The following is a 17,630-nucleotide window of genomic DNA, read 5'->3' as shown; positions in this document are numbered from 1 at the left end:
ACTGCTACATGTTTCCTCAAGTTAGATATTGAGTTTTTGAATGCTGAAATGTCCGTTTGTTTTGGTAGGCACAGAAGACACCGCATAATGTAGCTGCTGTTTCGCACTTTTACTAAGGTAAACATGCTTTCAGTATGAGGCCAGGGGTGTTCCTCCTCCTCTGTGTCTGCATTGCCGACGGTTGATTCTGACATTCTGACAGGGGATAAAAACAATGGCGCGTAGAATACCAAAGAGGTAAAAAGAAAAGTAAGAAGCTCATTGTAGCCTAATGTAGCGGAGTAAGAGTACAGTTTCTTCTTCACAAATCTACTCAAGTAAAAGTGAAAAGTATAGTGATTTAAAACTACTCCTAGAAGTATCATTTTTTCAAAAACGTACTCACGTAAATGTAACGGAGTAAATGTAACTCGTTACTACCCACCTCTGGTTTTCTTTCCACCATTTGGACAAGGAGAGAGTCCACACACACACGGCATGTACATGTATGTTCAGCACCACAAAGACCAGCAATGGTCATTTGACCTGTGTTAACTTTTGTGTTTGATATTATATATTTCCTTACCCTACCACAGTTCCTCCATTGCCTCCCACTTGATTTTGGATTTTTTCTTTTATTTAGTGGATTATTCAACAGGTCAAATCCCAAACATTATTATTAAATCAGCTCATTATCTATTGGATTTTTTATATCTGTTTGCTGCATTGATTTTCTTGAAGGACAACCACAAACAAGTTTTGGTCCAACAAATTTAAAGTATTGGAGAACCACCATAAACACCCCATTGGGTTGAAGTTTCATAATTCTGGAAGGCCTCAACTTCTGCAAAACCTTGAAAGTATGCAAGCCTTTGGTATAGTTTTCTTTTTTTTTTTTCTTTTTTCTTTTTTAAACAGGCAGGGTATCTCTGAGACGGTGTGTCAGAGACTGACCATTCGACATGCTTCAAGGTTTCAGACTCAATTTATTAGTTTTTGTTACGATAACAGCATTTAGTAGCAGCTCTTTCCTCCCAAAGACCCTTCTCTCTAATGAAAAGACGAGCATGACTGCAGTTTCAAACATGTTTGTGTCTTCTACCAATATTTAAAGCTCACTATCAGAGAACCTGCACTTTCTCTTCTGTAAAATAGTGTAGCACCAGGTCTTAATTAGCAATAGTGCATTTTAAGTAACTCTACTGTGGCTGTGCCCATTTGCATTTTCAGTGTTCGTAAACACCCCACTAAATTGAAAACATGCGGCTACGCATACGTTTGTGACTCTTAAGGTAATTTGCAGTACGCTTAATAAATCAACCCGGAAGTCTGGGTGAATACAAACACAGACGCACAGCTCATGTCTGTAATACCTTGTATAAACAAAAAAGCAAACCGGTACAAACGCACTTGCCTTTACGGTTGCACTATTAACATGGCTGGTAAACATTTATTCCACTTGACAGGATATGTGGCGATCAATCAAACCCGCCTACTGCTACAGTAGCTGAATATCTGCATTAGGTATTAGGTATCTCGTCCTTCCTTCCCTCCTTCCTTCCATTTTCCTACTTCTTTCCTGTCCTACATATGTGTTGTACATTTTTTATATTATATTCTATAATATGCATATAGTGATGTGTCAGCGACAAATGTACCGCTGAAGGGCATTCGTCATCATCTCCTGGAAGCCACAGATAAATGCTGCCAAGAAAATAATCACAGTGTTGTTTCAGAGGCGAGGCAATGCACACACACACACACACACACACACACACACACATAATGTGCACTTAATCACACATACTACAAATATGGTGGCACGTATGCCTGTTGGAAGGTTTTTTTTCTTCTTTTTTTCGCAGCACCGGAAAGCCCTTAATCTAATCCAGGGTGAGTTCCTCCAATAAATAACTGAAATTGTGAATTCGTTCACAACCGGAGATGGCAGCTCTTAATATTTTTCCACTTACTGCATATTTCCACTTTCCCCCCTGCTTTCTCTTCACACTCACACATTGATGCCAGTGATTCTTTGTGAGAAGCTATCCTGGGATTTCTCACACAACTCTCATGTCTGACTCTCACAATAGCAGCTTACATATCAAGGATTGCTTCTTCTGTTATTTTGAGCACAGACTACATAAAAGTCGAGAAAAAATTGGGAGAAAATACAACTTGTAGAAACAAAGAAATGAAAATGTTCTGGTATTCTGGCATGGTGAGCGAGCCCCCTCATTTCTCCCATTTCCCTTCCGTCACTCTGTCTCTCTCTAGTCATCGTTACCTAGGGAGCTGTTTTGGGGAATAACTATTTCTAATATATTCTATTGCCCGCTTACCTGCTTTGTTATGCAGGAGCCAAGCACTGTTATTAAATATTAAACTTAAGTGCCACGAGAGGAGATATGTCACTGTTCTAACAATAGATATGGCTGTAAAATAATATTTACATGAGCAGTATTTTATGCATCTCCAATCTATATAAACATCAGAACAGAATAAAGTGCAGTTAGAAGAGATGTGAGAGAAGGCAGAGCATGAAATCACCTTCATAAATCATACTGTTTACCATTGAATGACATATCTCATTCATCAGTCTGAAACCATCAGTTGATGTACAATATGTCTGGGCCTGATGATGAAGCTGCTGAGGTCTGAGGGAACAATAACCTTGTGTGACTGAGTATGAGTGAGTGTGTAATGTGTTTGGACAGGGCTGTGGTACCCGATGGTTACAGTTGATGGGAGGTAGGCTATTCCTTTCAAAATTGCATCTTGGTTTGGGACAAAATGTGTTTCTTCTAAAGCTACTAACTGACACTGATATGATACCAAATAATATGACACTTTTCTTTTTAAGGCCTTTCTACAAAACGTGTACAATTTATTGACTTTGCAGGGATGCTCTGTTTTCCTTTCAATGATGCTTTGCAAAGGCTTGTTGCATTGAGGTTTGACTAGCAGAATCTTCTATCAAAGAAGGACTCTGTGGGCATACTGTCACTTTGTCAGCTGTAGCGGAGGTTATATAGTAATCATTTCACTTCACAGTTTGTTGCCATCTCCTCCAGCTCCTTGTTGTCCTTGTGTTGTAGCCTCGTGAGACCGTCCTGATCTCGCGAGCTCCAGTTTTCCACTCGCAGATCAGTCTGGCATCTTGAGATAGAGAAAATTTGGAGCTGTTAGCCAAACGACCGGGGCAATCAGCGTTGGTTTTGAGGTGGGTTAGGTGGTGATAGACAGATGGTTTATCCAATCAGCTAACCAGTATTTTCAGACAGCGGTCCGGGAATCTGAAATGGTGTCTTTTATTCCTAAATTCTCGTTACACAAACGGCAAATATCCTTTACCGACATGTTGCTTGCTTGCTGAGCTAACAAGCTATGCTTTGCCTGCAGCAGCAGGGGTAGCCTGGCTTGTGGTTATATTTTCATACGCTTCGTGGATCTGATTGGTTGATTTGGCCCGTCTATCACCAACATAGGTGATAGACAGATGGTTCATCCAATCAGCTAACCAGTATTTTCCCAAAAGTTCTCCAACGGAAAATTCCCAGATGGATATGCCAAGCAAATGTGAAGCAATCCATCTGGCAGAGTCAGGTTACTTGTGTTGCAGCATTGGTGACAAAAATGCTGGATTTGTGGACGGCTCAGGACATTAGCTGTGACTGTATCACTAGCAGTCGGATGAGTAGCATAGCACGAAACAAACCGTAATGCCTTCTGTAAAGTCACAAGATCATTATACTTAATATTCATACTCCATTTATCTAACAAAGGATCCTGGGTTACCCTCACTGGCCCACAGTTCTATGACTATCTTTGCTCTTCCTCACTTGTGACTGACTGACAGCTTGGCAAAACAGCTGATGTTACGCTTTGTCATTGTTTACTTTGAGCGTTGGCCTGAGCAAAACCCTTGAGACTGTCGGGTATCTCTCTTGGACATACACACGCAAACATCGGTGAATCAAGGAGAGAGGGGCTTTCTGATCACATATGAAACATGACAGCAGGACATCACAGTCTCCGTGTAGGAAAACTGAGAGGGAAGACTTGGGATTTAAAAACACAAAATTATTTGATTTTCATTCACCTTATTTCCCCTCCGCAGAATAAAAAGGTGCAAATCACATGGTGTACACACTCACGGGGTCATCAAGCACATGCCTCAATGGCCTGCTCAAGCTTTTAACAACCTTTGTTTTGCATGCGTGTGCCTCAATGCAAACGTTATAAAACACAAATATTACTCATCAAGCTCATACTGTTAATAATTTGGGATGCATATATTATCGTAAATTGAATAATACATTTAAAGTTATTCCCCAGAGAATTTCACAGTGTGACTCCCCAAAGTGAAATACACATCTGCTTTAAAGTCAACGTAATGATCGTCAGCTCGAATCCCTAATTTGTTAAGTTCACTTCCTACTTCCAATTTCTCGCGTATCAGTCTCTTCACAACTTCAATCATGATATTTCACTCACAATTATCAGGCACGGAGTAAAAGATCCTCAGATTCTCCATGCAGGCTCGGCTTTCAAGATGTTCATGTTTTACTTTCAATTGACTCCACCGAGTTTGGATCAGCAGCATACTGATAATCATTTCATGATCTTCATTTTTAGCAAGTCTTTATTCTGCTGCATCCATTCTTTCTCAATTCTCTAACCTCTTCGCATGGTTCATTTCTATCCCCTCTTGAGCGCTTGAATTTTACTTAAGTTTCCATTCAGAATTCACTGATCTCTTTAACTTTTTTAGCAATTGCCCAAATGCCTTCCATATTGTCATCAGGTTGATTGTTTTCTTCAGTTTGACTGTTTATTTTGCAGACGTTCTTTGCCTCAGTCTTGACATTCTTTTTTCTTTTTACCCTCACCACTAACTAAAGTTTCTCTCAGTTGAGTTGTTGACTTAGGCAGCACTTCAGTCTGATAACTAATATTTAAGTGTGGGGCATGATGTGTCACAATCCCCAGCAGACCAGCAGCCATCTCTAGTGCTGTAACACATGGCAAATCAAAGCATGTCAAAAGGTATTTTGGGCTTTATAATGTACTGATCATTCAATCTATAAATAAATGTGGTGGTCATGGTTGACTTTTAGCACCAATATGGCATAAATTGCTGGCCTAAATACTGCGTAACTGACTCTTCAGCAATGCTTACCATGTTGATTATACTGTGCAGCGTTGCCCCATGCAAAAGATGGAGAGAATGTAATATAATGAGAACGGGGAAAATGAAAATCAAATGTACATTGTAATGCCCCTAGTCCCAAAGCTAATGACTATGCTGAATGTGGTTGCTCCGGGGAGTCTTTCTAACCTTTACTCCCCCCTAAATAATAGCTCTAACGCCATCTAATTCCCACTCTGTAATCTAAAAATAATTGGAGGGGGAGCACCACCTCTTTAGCAGGGAATAAGAGTCTTTAGAGCTAGTATCTTCAAATTAAACGCTCTGCATATCTGATCAGTATCGCCTCAAATGCAACGTATGCTCACGAGGCTGTGATAGCATGTGTGGGATCGGTTAGGCATTATACTCCCCCCTGCACTAATATGCATCTTGGTGAGCAGGATTACATTTGCAGCCGATAATAAATTGCATCAGTACTGGAGACGGCAAACTGAGGTTTCTATTTCCCTCACAAAATGTGACCGATTGGTGCACCAGTTTACCTCATAACACAAGCTTCCTGCCGCCATTTGTTTTGTGTGCATCTGATTCCATGATTGGATCTTCATTAGAAAATATACGTACCTGCCGTATGTGTATTGAGATGCATGTGGCCACTACTTGTTAATAAAATACACTACAAGCATATTTGTATCACTTCTTGTTTAACTTCAGTTGGAAGTGTTTTTGGATGATAGGATGATTTGATTTAAAGCTTTTTGCTTTCCTCACTATACAACATCCTGACATTTCAGCATCCTAAATAAATAACCCTACAACATAGTTGTCAAAGCGCCACAGCTATAACCATGAGAAAGCACTGGGTGTGTGAATTGCTCCGTGACTCGTATTAAGCAGGTGCTAAGATCTTCCTGCAGTGAGGAGTGGTTTGTTGGAGCTCTAGATAAAAGCGATGGGAATGCGATGGGTGAATACCAAATAGTTTGGTAAATGCAAGCTGAGGGTATGGCTCTATGGCTCTCGCCGATAAAAGACCTTCTACATCATAACAGTGTGGCTGCTGCTGCTCCCATTTCACGATACGAGAGTCATTTGCTGTGATACACACACACACACACACACACAGAGGACGACACATTTTACGCACAAGGAGTTACTTTTGACTGAATGAGTATTATAACAGTACATAAAAGTGGAATGGGAGTTTCAGTATTCAGGCAGCTATTAATTACTGATTACACTGAGTATTTTCACAAACGCAGGTAATAATGCACATAGATACAGTATGGGGCCTGCCAAAGCAAGCCACATCCATATACCTAACCACCAAAAACTACGATTTCCTTCAACCACTTCTCTCTTCCGTCCAAAACTAATGGCTGTCATGACTTTACACTGCTGTTAGCATTGACATTTGTTGGCACTTACTTCCTTTGCCATTTCCTCTGGGGAGCTTAATGACGCAGACGACAGAAAGATCGAAGGAAGGAGAAGAGAGAGATAGCCAAGGAGGATAGGAATGAGGCTAATCATTTGAAATAATCATTTTATTCTTACCTGTTTTCCAAGATGCAAGCAAGGTGGAGGAAAGACATGTAAAAGAAAGAAGTTTTCTGTTAGGAATACATATATAAATACAGATTACATGAAAAAAAATAAAAAATACAAGTATCCATCCTTTTGAATTCAATTATAAATACAGGTATGCCTCGGTTTTGTTATATTTATTTTCTCTACTGAAAGTTGCATTGGCAGCGGAACGTTGGCAGCATCAATACTGCAAGAGATCAAGACCTGTCTTTTCACTTTTCTCTTTTTTCTCTTGTTGCTCCCTCTCGCTCACTTTCTCTCTCTAAATACAGAGATACTTGCACACACACACAGAGAGACGTAACAGGGAATGGTCTCACACCTCTCCAATATTCTCAAACAGATAACACTCCACAGAGGCTCCCCTCCTACAAAATATCTCCATGTCCCCTGGCACAAACAGCCCTGCACCAAAACAGCATAAAGTACTGGTGTGAATAATTTATAATCTGTGATTGTAAAACTCTAGCATAGCGTATGTATTGTTACTTTCTATCATGACAGATTTTTGGGTTGCCCCATTAGCTGGCAGTGGACAGATTGTGTTTTACATTGTGCAGCCATGCAGCACTATTCTCAAGCCTGGACAGAGGGCTAATGGAGGCACACACGCAGCTTTTATTAGCTGTGAAATCCAATGGCATCAAATATTAAACACTTCATTATGGAGCACTGCTTGTCTTGTTCCACAGAACAGCCACTTAAAGCCACAACAGCCAGGAGAAAATAAAGAGAAGGGGGAATATGCGATGACAGCAGTAATTACTGGAAATCTATTTCATTAGATGTGTTTGTCATGGGAAATTGCAGTGTATGTGTGTTTTTGTATGTGTATGTGTGGCACGTGTGTGCATTCCACTTTTTGTGCTTGTACTCATCAGTGTGTCAGCCTGCAACAAGCGTAACCTTGTTTGTTAATAATTAATCCTTAAATATCAAAACAACAATAGTTTTCTCAGTGGGCAGAGGGTATGTTTAATGAAATGAAATGTTCCCATTACATCTGACATCATAGCCTGTTAAAGCCTGACTTAGCACTTTATGCCAAGCATAGTGGGCAGTGTTGGTGAGGGGTGACCAGACGGAGAGAAAGGTCTAAAACAAGAGGAGAGAGACAGAGACTGGAAAAGACGCAGAGAGTGAGAGATAAAGGTAATGCAGAGAGAAAAGATTGGAGAGACAGCGAGAGGCCGAGACAGGGAATTGGAGTAGAATCTGACAAACACTCGTCAGAGAGTGTGAGTGACAGCTTCCCCGACGACCTCTGAATGATTTATCTCTGGACACGCTTCTGTCTATCAGAGCATCACAGGCCATTAACATCAGAGAACGCAGTGCGTGGGGACAGAGTGGAGCCTTGGCTCATCTGTCATTACTTAAAAGTTGACCGTCAGGATGGAGGGACGAAATGCTCCCTCTCTACCAATGCCTTCCTGTCCTCTTATATGCAGACATTCCTTCCAGGAAAGGTTACGGACTGTTAAAGGTCTCCCCATTTTTATTTTATGTTGTCATACAAATGATCAAACCTTTGCGGCATATGGAACTGGAATCACTTGTAATCTGGCCCACCTTGAACATTGTATCAGAGCCCTTTTTTTTTTCTATCAGAGCCTGAGGATTCGGACTCCCAAGTGTGATGGATATTCATACAGGTTTCTTTCAAACAGCTCTTATTTGTCTGCTTGAGAAGGGGCTAAAGCCTTTGAAAAAAAAAAAGCTGAAAAGAAGTACAAAGAGTTTCAACTTTGCTCTGAGGGGGAGCTGTTCGTTCAATTACTGTGGTTGTTTTATTCATAAATGTACTTTATTCTATTGAATATTATTTGACTTCAGTAAGCGCTTCGGCCTTAAGGCCCAGCAAACTGCAGAAAGCTGTGCCAAGATTGAGATTGCAACCCCAACAGCTTTGAAGCAGACCACTAAAGCCCAATTTTCTATATATGTACAAAAGAAGAAAAGCGAGAAAAACCGCACAGAGTGAAAGTTGTGCTGACATCTGTTTATGCCAGTCTCTGCTTTGAGAGAGGAACGCACTAACGGTTCTGCTCGTACATTTTCATCAACCAAATTCAGTGCTAACGGACCATTAAAACAGTAATAGGATAACGGCAATTAAGCCCTGGGCCATGGGAGAGACGGAACCACTAGAGATAAAAGTGATGAGAGGAGGACAGAGGAGAGGTACAGACGGGGGGAGAAAAGAAAGATAAATAAATGGGGAGCCCGAGAAAACAAAGTAATAAAGTCTAAAGCAGGGGTCTTCGACATTTTTTTAAGCCAAGGACCCCTTAACTGAAAGAGAGATGGAGCAGGGACCCCCCTACTACATATATTGTATAAAATGAAGTTGCAAGCAACTGGTCCTAAAATAACATGTAGGGCGGCCTAAAGCCTTTATACATAGTATTTTTGCATAGAATACTAAGCTATTAAAATAGCCTAATACTGTAATTGTTGGAATGATTTTATAAATCATGTTTTAATGTTAAAACATACCTGTGGAACAGTGGATTATGAATTAATTAACTATAAACTCTAAAGCATAATGTCAGAGCTATCTAACCCATCCAGCAGATGCAGTGAAGGCGGGAGATTCAGGGGCGGTGAAAATGAAAGACAGGGATGAGCAGGAGGAAGAAGTGTTTAGGATTCAATTAGCCTTGCTTCTCCTGGTTAGAGTTGGCCATGGCTGACAGCTGGAGGGGAAGGCAGGGAGGCTGACAGGCACATGCATCCTCTCTCTACTGTGGCAGGTGACATCTCAGCCACTTGCAGCATCATCAAGTGGGAGATTGGAGACAATATCTACAGAGGCTTGTTTACAACTATCAGTATCACTGATTGAATTACTCTCTGTCGAAATAAATGCACCTCTCTGCGTCGGAATATAAGCGCTGACAGATCTGAAACATATCACATCAACAGGCTCAGTCACATAAAAGTTATCTCACTGAACAGCATGTCGAATTATTTGTGCACAACTTCTCGTCCTTGAATCATAAGATCAACTCAAAATGTCAGATCTCAAAAGTTCTTTTTCCTCCAAAACCAATAGAATCAAAATGTTACATTCATGCTTTAGAGAGGTGAAACTTTTATCTCTTGAGCTTGACCTTAATCATTGATGCCAAAAGTAGGCCAAAAGACACCGCCAGAGTGTGAACAGTTTGCAGTTAATGGTAACGTGAACTATGGACAATCAGACCTGACCTAAGGAGGCAGTGGATTATGATGCTGCACCTCAATGAATAATTTGGACAGAGCCGATGATGAAGTAATAAACAGTATCCGTTTCCTGCCCTCAAATCAGTTAGGAGCAAGCAGAGATTGGAACCATTGATTTTCTCCATGGCCCTGGATGTTCTGTGCATCTTGTCTGCAGACTGCCAACTATGTGCATCAATACAGACGTGCCTTGCTTAGCCGATGGCACCCTTCAAAAGGCGGGAGGGGGAGGAGGGAGCCTGTTTGTGTCCAGGGGTCATCTTAGAAGATGTTACTTACGTCGGTTTGTAGTCGATGGGAAACTCATGTGTCTTCAAGCTGATAAGGACAAGTGTGCACACGTGTGTATTTGAGAAAAGCGAGAAAGACTGACAGAGAACATTTTCAAAAGCCAATGTGAGACTTGAAAGAGAACATTTTTGTCTGTGTTGAACCAACGATAAAAATGTTTCTCTCGCCTACTGTGGAGAAGTAAACAAAAACACATTTTATAGATCCAGAGGTTTCCAACTAACACAATCCACAAAATAGTGGCCGCATTTTAGGGTAATTTAGCTTATAATTTTGTACCTCTCTATATAAACACCATTTACAAAATGATTACCGATGGTTCACAGTTGTCATAGTATTATTCAAAAAGGAAATTAAAAATGCCTTCATTATATTTCCATTAGTGGTTATTTAGACTGATCTGCATATTACAATTTTTCTTGTCAATATTGCTCTGTTAATAATTTGTATGACACAGTCTAAAGCCATCCACACACACACACACACACACACACACACACACACACACACACACACACACACACACACACACACACACACACACACACACACACACACACACACACACACACACACACACACACACACACCTCTAGTGACTCCAGCTGTGCCGATATGAGACAGGACATCTTCAATTAGATCTCCTGATAGAGCTCAGCTAGGTAAGTGTGTGTAGCCTAATCAACCCTTTCACTACACACATCACCACCACTGTTTGTTTTCAATTAGGCTTTTCACTGGCCCAACACTTTGTGTGCGTTTGTGTGTGTCTGAACCAATCACTTGTACAGGTTGCTGTGCACGGCACTCAGTGGGTAATTACAGGACTGCCAGTGACGTGCCATCTCTGATGGGCAGCCCCCATCAATATTTATGATGCTCTGAATCAGCCCCACACTGGGCACTGTGACAGCAATCACCCCAGTTTTTTTAATATCCCCATCCAGATCAATTCTGATTAGCATTTCAAGCGCTTGGTGGAGCCACGCAGTCTGCTGATCGTTGCCTTGTTCTCAGAGATGAAGAGAGACAGAGAGAGCGAGGCAAAAGAGCAAAACACAGCTGACACCAAGTTAAACCAGGAATGAAAGGTTTGCCATCCAACAACCAAAGTGGAGAAAAACTGATGTCTTGTTCTTAAAGGAAGAAATAGAGGTGACAGTGCTGGGATTTTGTATGTGAATAAAGAACTCCAGCAAACAAGAAGAAATTATTCAGCCAGTGGAGCAGTCACATGCCAGCAGGACACCCAGATGTAAAACCCCGGCTAAATCACCTGGGTAGGAATTTGCATGTCTTCATCGTTGATATGGAAGTGACATTTTCTGGCCTTAAGAGGTATAGGATTGGAGGCTCCTGTGTGCTCGGTCTCTTTTCTACCTCTGCGGTGGTGCCATTTTAAAAACCTTTGTGGGGACTGAGCTCTTTTTGTCTTCCCTGAAAAGACAATTCAATCTGCTTATCTCAAAATCCAGAGGGAGCGAAGGCGTTTGTTTCTACAGATCGAAATAATGCGCAGGAGAGGATAGTAACCTTCTGAACAACTGAATCAGTGGGAGGAGGAATATTGTGTGTCAATGTGTGCGTCTCTGGATGTGTGTTATCGAATGTGTTTATGTGCAAGAGAAAGCCTCTGCTGGCCTTAAGGCACCCCCACAGATGTTTATTTGTAGTGACAGCAAGGTTTGTTCTCTCTGTGTTCCTATTTATCACACTGAGCTGATTGTATGGCTGCAGCCAGATCCAACAGGGAGGACACAATCACTGCCACGACAGATATGCATGAGTAAGCAATACAGTTCTATGAATTCACGGACATAATCTAACAGCTTGGATCAGCAGTCTTCACTGAGAAAAATGAATATAGGCAAAAGAGGGGCAGCAGACAATTTACTGAAAATGGAATGTTAAATTTGGTCTTTTTTTACAATGCATTATTTATGATGAATACACTGAAAGGTTTGAGGTAAATCTTAAAAGATCATTGACATTCCCTGAGGTCCAAGTGCGGAAAAGTCATCTGAAAAACAAACAAATGATAGACACTAGCTGGCATTCTGGGAAGAAAGGAATGGAGAAGAACAGGCAGGGGAGAGTGGGTAGGAGTGACTCCTTTGGGGAACAAAACGCTCTTTGTGGCTTTAGTGAAAATAATGACTCACCAAATGGAGCACTTTAAGGAAATTCACACTCAACTCTCTTGGCTCTCTCCCTTTTCCATTCCCTCTTCTCTGCTTCCCTCTCGCTTCTCTGTTACATTGCCTTTTTGCCTCCCATGAGGAATATCACAAGGCTCCCAAAAAGCACATAGAGGCACTGTCATTGCTTCCACTCTTGTCTGCTCACACTCACTCACACACACACACACACACACACACACACACACACACACACACACACACACACCTGCAAATCCCCAGTGTGAATCTTGACCTTTTCACATGAGTCATGTTTCCCATAAATATCTTCTTTTGTGTGTTTGCTTTTCAATCCAGCTATGTGTGCTTGTCTCTGTCTGTATTGTGTGTGTGTGTGTGTGTGTGTGTGTGTGTGTGTGTGTGTGTGTGTCTCTCTGTGTTTCACTGCAGAGTTGACCTTTCCATCCCTGCTTTGTCCCAGATTAGAACTGACACCGCCCTCTGCTACAGACCAAACTGATACACATACTGACACCAAAACACAGACACACAGATAGAGACACACACACACACACACACACACAGACAGACAGACACACACACACACACACACACACACACACACGGCCCCAAAAGTTACTACCAAGTTATGTGAGTCAACTGGACTTGCTCACCCATGAGGATGAGGATCTATGTAGTGTTGGTGGTGGACCTGGCTCTGGCTCTGTCTCAGTGGGAGAGAGACGAGAGAATAAAGCTCAGACTGAGCTGAGTAACACTCCATTTCACTGATCGCTGAGCAGCGTCTCAGCCCCTGCCGTAGAGGGATAGGCTCACTTACCTATCCCCAATGTGTGGCTCTGTCTGAGTGTGTATGTGAATGCACGTATCCATCTCTATCCATCCATCTCTGGTTGAGTGTGCGATACTACTTTCTAAATTTTTATCTGTGAATATGAATATATGTACAAGTGTGTGGGAGAGGGGTGAATGTGGGCATGCTTTTTGCCACAGCAACTGTTAGAGTGACTAGCTGCTTTGCTTTTGACGAGTTTTCAACCTGGGTTTTTAACCTGAGCAATTTTCATCTTTTTATACATTTTCCAGTCGACGAGAGTGGGGGGCAAAGAAGTCAAAACCTCTGGATCGCACGAGGTTCAGGGCACAGCCCGGCCTGCATGTCCGTGTGCTTTTTTTTTATGTGCTCTTCGTCAAAACACGCACAGACAGAGAATAATGATGAAGAGGCAATTCTGAGAGAATTCTGCTTTCACAAACACACCTGTGTCCCTTTTCATCTCAGACACATGAGCTAGCCATTTTACTACTGACCTTGTCCGCATGCTTCAAAAAGGTCTGGGTTTTTCAGTTTCTCTGTTCATATAAAAAGGTTTCTATGGAGACGCATAAGGACAAAATATCAAAATAGTTCAATACCCTGTGTATATACAGTACTATGAATTGATGGATATGCTGTATATATTCTTTTTTTCTACGAAGTGGGACATTTTATAGCTACAGTAAGATACAAACTTGTTGGTACTCTTTGTGGGTCAAACTATGTGATGGAGGCATTGTTTTATGAATAACCATAAATGTATTTTTGCATTACTGTAATGCAATTTCTTGTTTTCTTGTCATTTACACGTATTCTGATGCAACAACCTAATATCAGCTGACATATCGGCCCTGTCCATTTATTGTTCTAGCTCTAAGCTTATTCCTATTCAGAAGCCTACATTCCGGCAAGGACTGGATGAAAAGCAAGGGAACACCATGGAGAGATTACCAGTCTATCGAAGAGACAAACATATTTACAGTCAGACTGACATCTGATGATTACATTTAGAGTTTACACTTTACTTAAGCTGAATGTCTTTGCACAGTAAAAAGGAAGACACTGACGCATCCACGGGGAAAGCTTGAAAACCTTACACATAAAAAGACCAGCACGGGGATTCGACCAGAGGACCTTCCCAAACACACACACAAGCTCAAACGAACAGTAGCACAAAAATATTTCACACGTATCCATGCACACATGAAATTGCAGATGCCATTGGCTGTGTCATAAAGCCACTTCCTGCAGAGAGAAAAGAGCAACTGTAGAGCCAAGAGAGGAAATGGATAAGAGCAGGGAGTGTGTAATATATTTGAAAATGAGACAAACAGAAAAGGATCACAATAGATAATGTGTATCGGAAAAAGGATAGAGAGAGACCAGGGGGGCAGCGTAGTGAGAGAGCCTGAAGAGTCAACATTTTGTGAAGTCTTACTGTCACCATGTGAGCAGATGCTAAGAATTAACTGGGCCTTTGTGAACATCATACGAAAGATTCATATGGGAGGAATATTAAAACACAGCCTCCAGTGCCTGGTGTAAAAGAGACAAAAGAAAGAGGGGATGAAAAACTGACAAACAGTCCATATGTGCCTTTAGAAGAGGTTAAGAACTGAGACTGAATAAATCCAAAAGGCCAGATGGTTTACTGAACAGTGATCTGAGACCAGTATAGGGACTTTAGCTGGTTCTTACTTTACCATTGCTATGTGCAGACTGTGCCTCTATTTCTTATTTTAGAATCAAAAGTATGAAATCACTTCAACTCAAATCCCCCTGACAATATAGTAGAGTTCAGCTAATGACTGTTTAGTATCACTGTGTCAGGACACCATGAAGACAGAAAGCAAAGATTAAAAAGAACGGAAGGAAGAAAACGGTGTGACTGATGAGGAGCTCTTATAAACATGCTGATTCATTCATCTGCAAGCGTAGTGAAGCACTTCCTTTGGGAAAGAGGGGTCAAACACATTAGCTCCCTGCATTGAGTGAGTGCAGTGCTTTTAGAGAGCTGCTAGTGCTAGCCTGTCAGTGATGCGCAACCTCAGCCTCCTCCCCAGCGTCTTTCAGGACAAAGTGACAGAACTCCAGGGTGTATGCTTCGAAAAAAAGGCAAATTTACCTCTTTGTTTACTTCACCTTGATTAAAAAAAAAAAAAAAAAAAAAAAGAACAAATTCCATGCATGTATTCAGGCGTCACAGGGCATCTATGCGCCGCCACACCACATGTGCTGTAAGAAGTAAACAAAGAATGTAGGAAACAATAACAAAGGCTTTTAAAATAAAGCCGTGTGTTCCACAGGGATGTAAGAAGTGTTTTTTAATTATCACTGTGTGCATGTGCACTTGGCACTGTGATATTTAGAGTTAATAAACTTTTCATATTACTTTTATGTTTCATGCATTTTTCAGAAATCCCTACAGCCCTCTATCAAAGGCCTGGAGGGCTTACTAATCAAGAACCCAGCTTTTTTATGAACACATCAATATTAATACAAAAACAGGCATGGATTAACACAATTTTAATGCCTGCTGATACAAGTGATTCTGTGGTCTGGTATAATTATTGGAAAGGATTGTAGTTTATATTGCATGTTAACATTTCCCTTAGGAGTCGGTATGAGTCACAGAGTCAATGGAGAGTTCCTAGGACTAGTAATATGGTGTAATTAAGTCCAAACACTTGGACACACACTCCAAATAAAATGTTAGACTTCTCCTACATCTCTACGTACCCAAACAAGATGCAAGGTCCGCTTGTGTGCAATGGCAAATAACAACTCAAACTATTATACATAAGAAGGATGTAAGGACGCTGCAAAAGACTTTTACTCTACAGCTGATCCAAAAAATATATTATCTCAAAATACCAACATAAAATGTTATCAGATAACATTAATGTTATCATCGCAGTGACTAAAGCTAAATTCTCATGAGCTATTCTCTCGCCTGATCACAAAAAGTGTTGTGATGTGACTTTATAAAGCATCTGAAAGACCTGCGATTAAATGAATGACACTAAATCCATAAAACACAAACCTCTATCTGCTCTAGTGTTCTCCTTGAGTTGTCCCCAAGCTTGGAAAAAGAGAGATTGTGGGGTATTTTTTCTTACCGTATCACCTAGCCTTCAGTCAAAGTGGTGTGGAACACTCCCAGGGTAATTGAATATTTCTTATAATTCTTCTTTACTGGAGGAAAACTATCCCCACAACCCATATTTCCCTGCCAGTCAAACATGCCCTCAGCCAGCCAGGCACTTGAATCAGAGGAATCATTGCGTGAAATGCACACTTCAGCACCATGCCTCAGCTCTGAGGCCCCGAGCAGGAAAGTGTGACATTGGTGAAAACCACCCCTTTGCCACTGCCAAGCGAGATGAGGTCCCCCGAGTAAATATACTGTAGATCTTATTTATTATATCTTATTCAAATGTATCATTATGCCCAATGGGCAACTGTAGCTGTACTATCTGTTGCTGGAAGTAGAACATAAATTCACCGGCTAGATTGGATATTACTTTCAGAATGGCTCTCTGGAGTGGAGTTGAGACCATTCTTAGTGCAGAGGATTGATTGGAATTGCACATCTGTTTTTTTTTTTCAGTTACATGAGCATCTAAGTCTCTCTCTCTCTCGCTCTGTGTGTGTGTGTGTGTGTGTGTGTGTGTGTGTGTGTGTGTGTGTGTGTGTGTGTGTGTGTGTGTGTGTGTGTGTGAAGAACGTGGAATAATTATATTTTAATCACAGTATCTGTGAGCTCCTTCAAAACCTGACAGGCTCAGACAATGATGTTGCGGTGCTAAACGCCATGTCACTTCCCATTCTGTGTGTAACAGGTCTGCGGGCAATGTTATCATTAAGCCTTCAGAGCTCCAATAGACTTGTACGATCGGCTGGCGCAAAAGGATTTTGGAAATGGCCTTTTATTATTAGAAAGACTGAATTACATCCTGATACATTAACTACACTGTAATTAGGGCTGCAATAGAAATAAATATTGTGAGCTTATTGCGATATACTTATGAATTTTATTATAGCATGCGCATTTATGCACATTTGTGTACTGTATTTTAATTGTCAAATCAAATTTGTATGAAAGGTGCTAACGTTTCCCCGTCCTCCCCCTCTTCTGGTTGGCATCCTCCCAATCCCACTCCGAACCACAGCCTCCAAAAAATAGCGTGCGTGCAAAATTTATTGGATGCGTTGACACCCCGTTCCTTGACTGGGTGGGTGGCTAAATGAAAAGGTGTGAAATCAAACAAATTAATTCTGCTCTTTGACTGGCTGACAGACGCGGTGCCCGTCACTGCTGCTTAGAGTGATCCTAAGGGGGGAGATGAGGATGGGAGAGGCCTGTGGTGGAGGAGCCAAGCCTGGGCATCAGCTGTCAGGCTTGGACACA

At 41.3% G+C, this 17,630-nt stretch overlaps 1 protein-coding gene across 1 annotated transcript in view; it reads right to left on the bottom strand.

Annotated features, from left to right (window-relative positions):
- LOC120558693 (cadherin-4-like) overlaps positions 1 to 17,630 on the bottom strand; it is a 262,013-nt gene that overhangs the window by 193,864 nt on the left and 50,519 nt on the right. The gene's annotated exons all lie outside the window — the stretch shown is intronic.

The sequence above is a fragment of the Perca fluviatilis genome, chromosome 5, assembly GCF_010015445.1.
Source record: "Perca fluviatilis chromosome 5, GENO_Pfluv_1.0, whole genome shotgun sequence".
Classification (NCBI taxonomy): Eukaryota; Metazoa; Chordata; class Actinopteri; order Perciformes; family Percidae; genus Perca; species Perca fluviatilis.
This window is presented reverse-complemented; position numbering and strand designations above follow the sequence as displayed.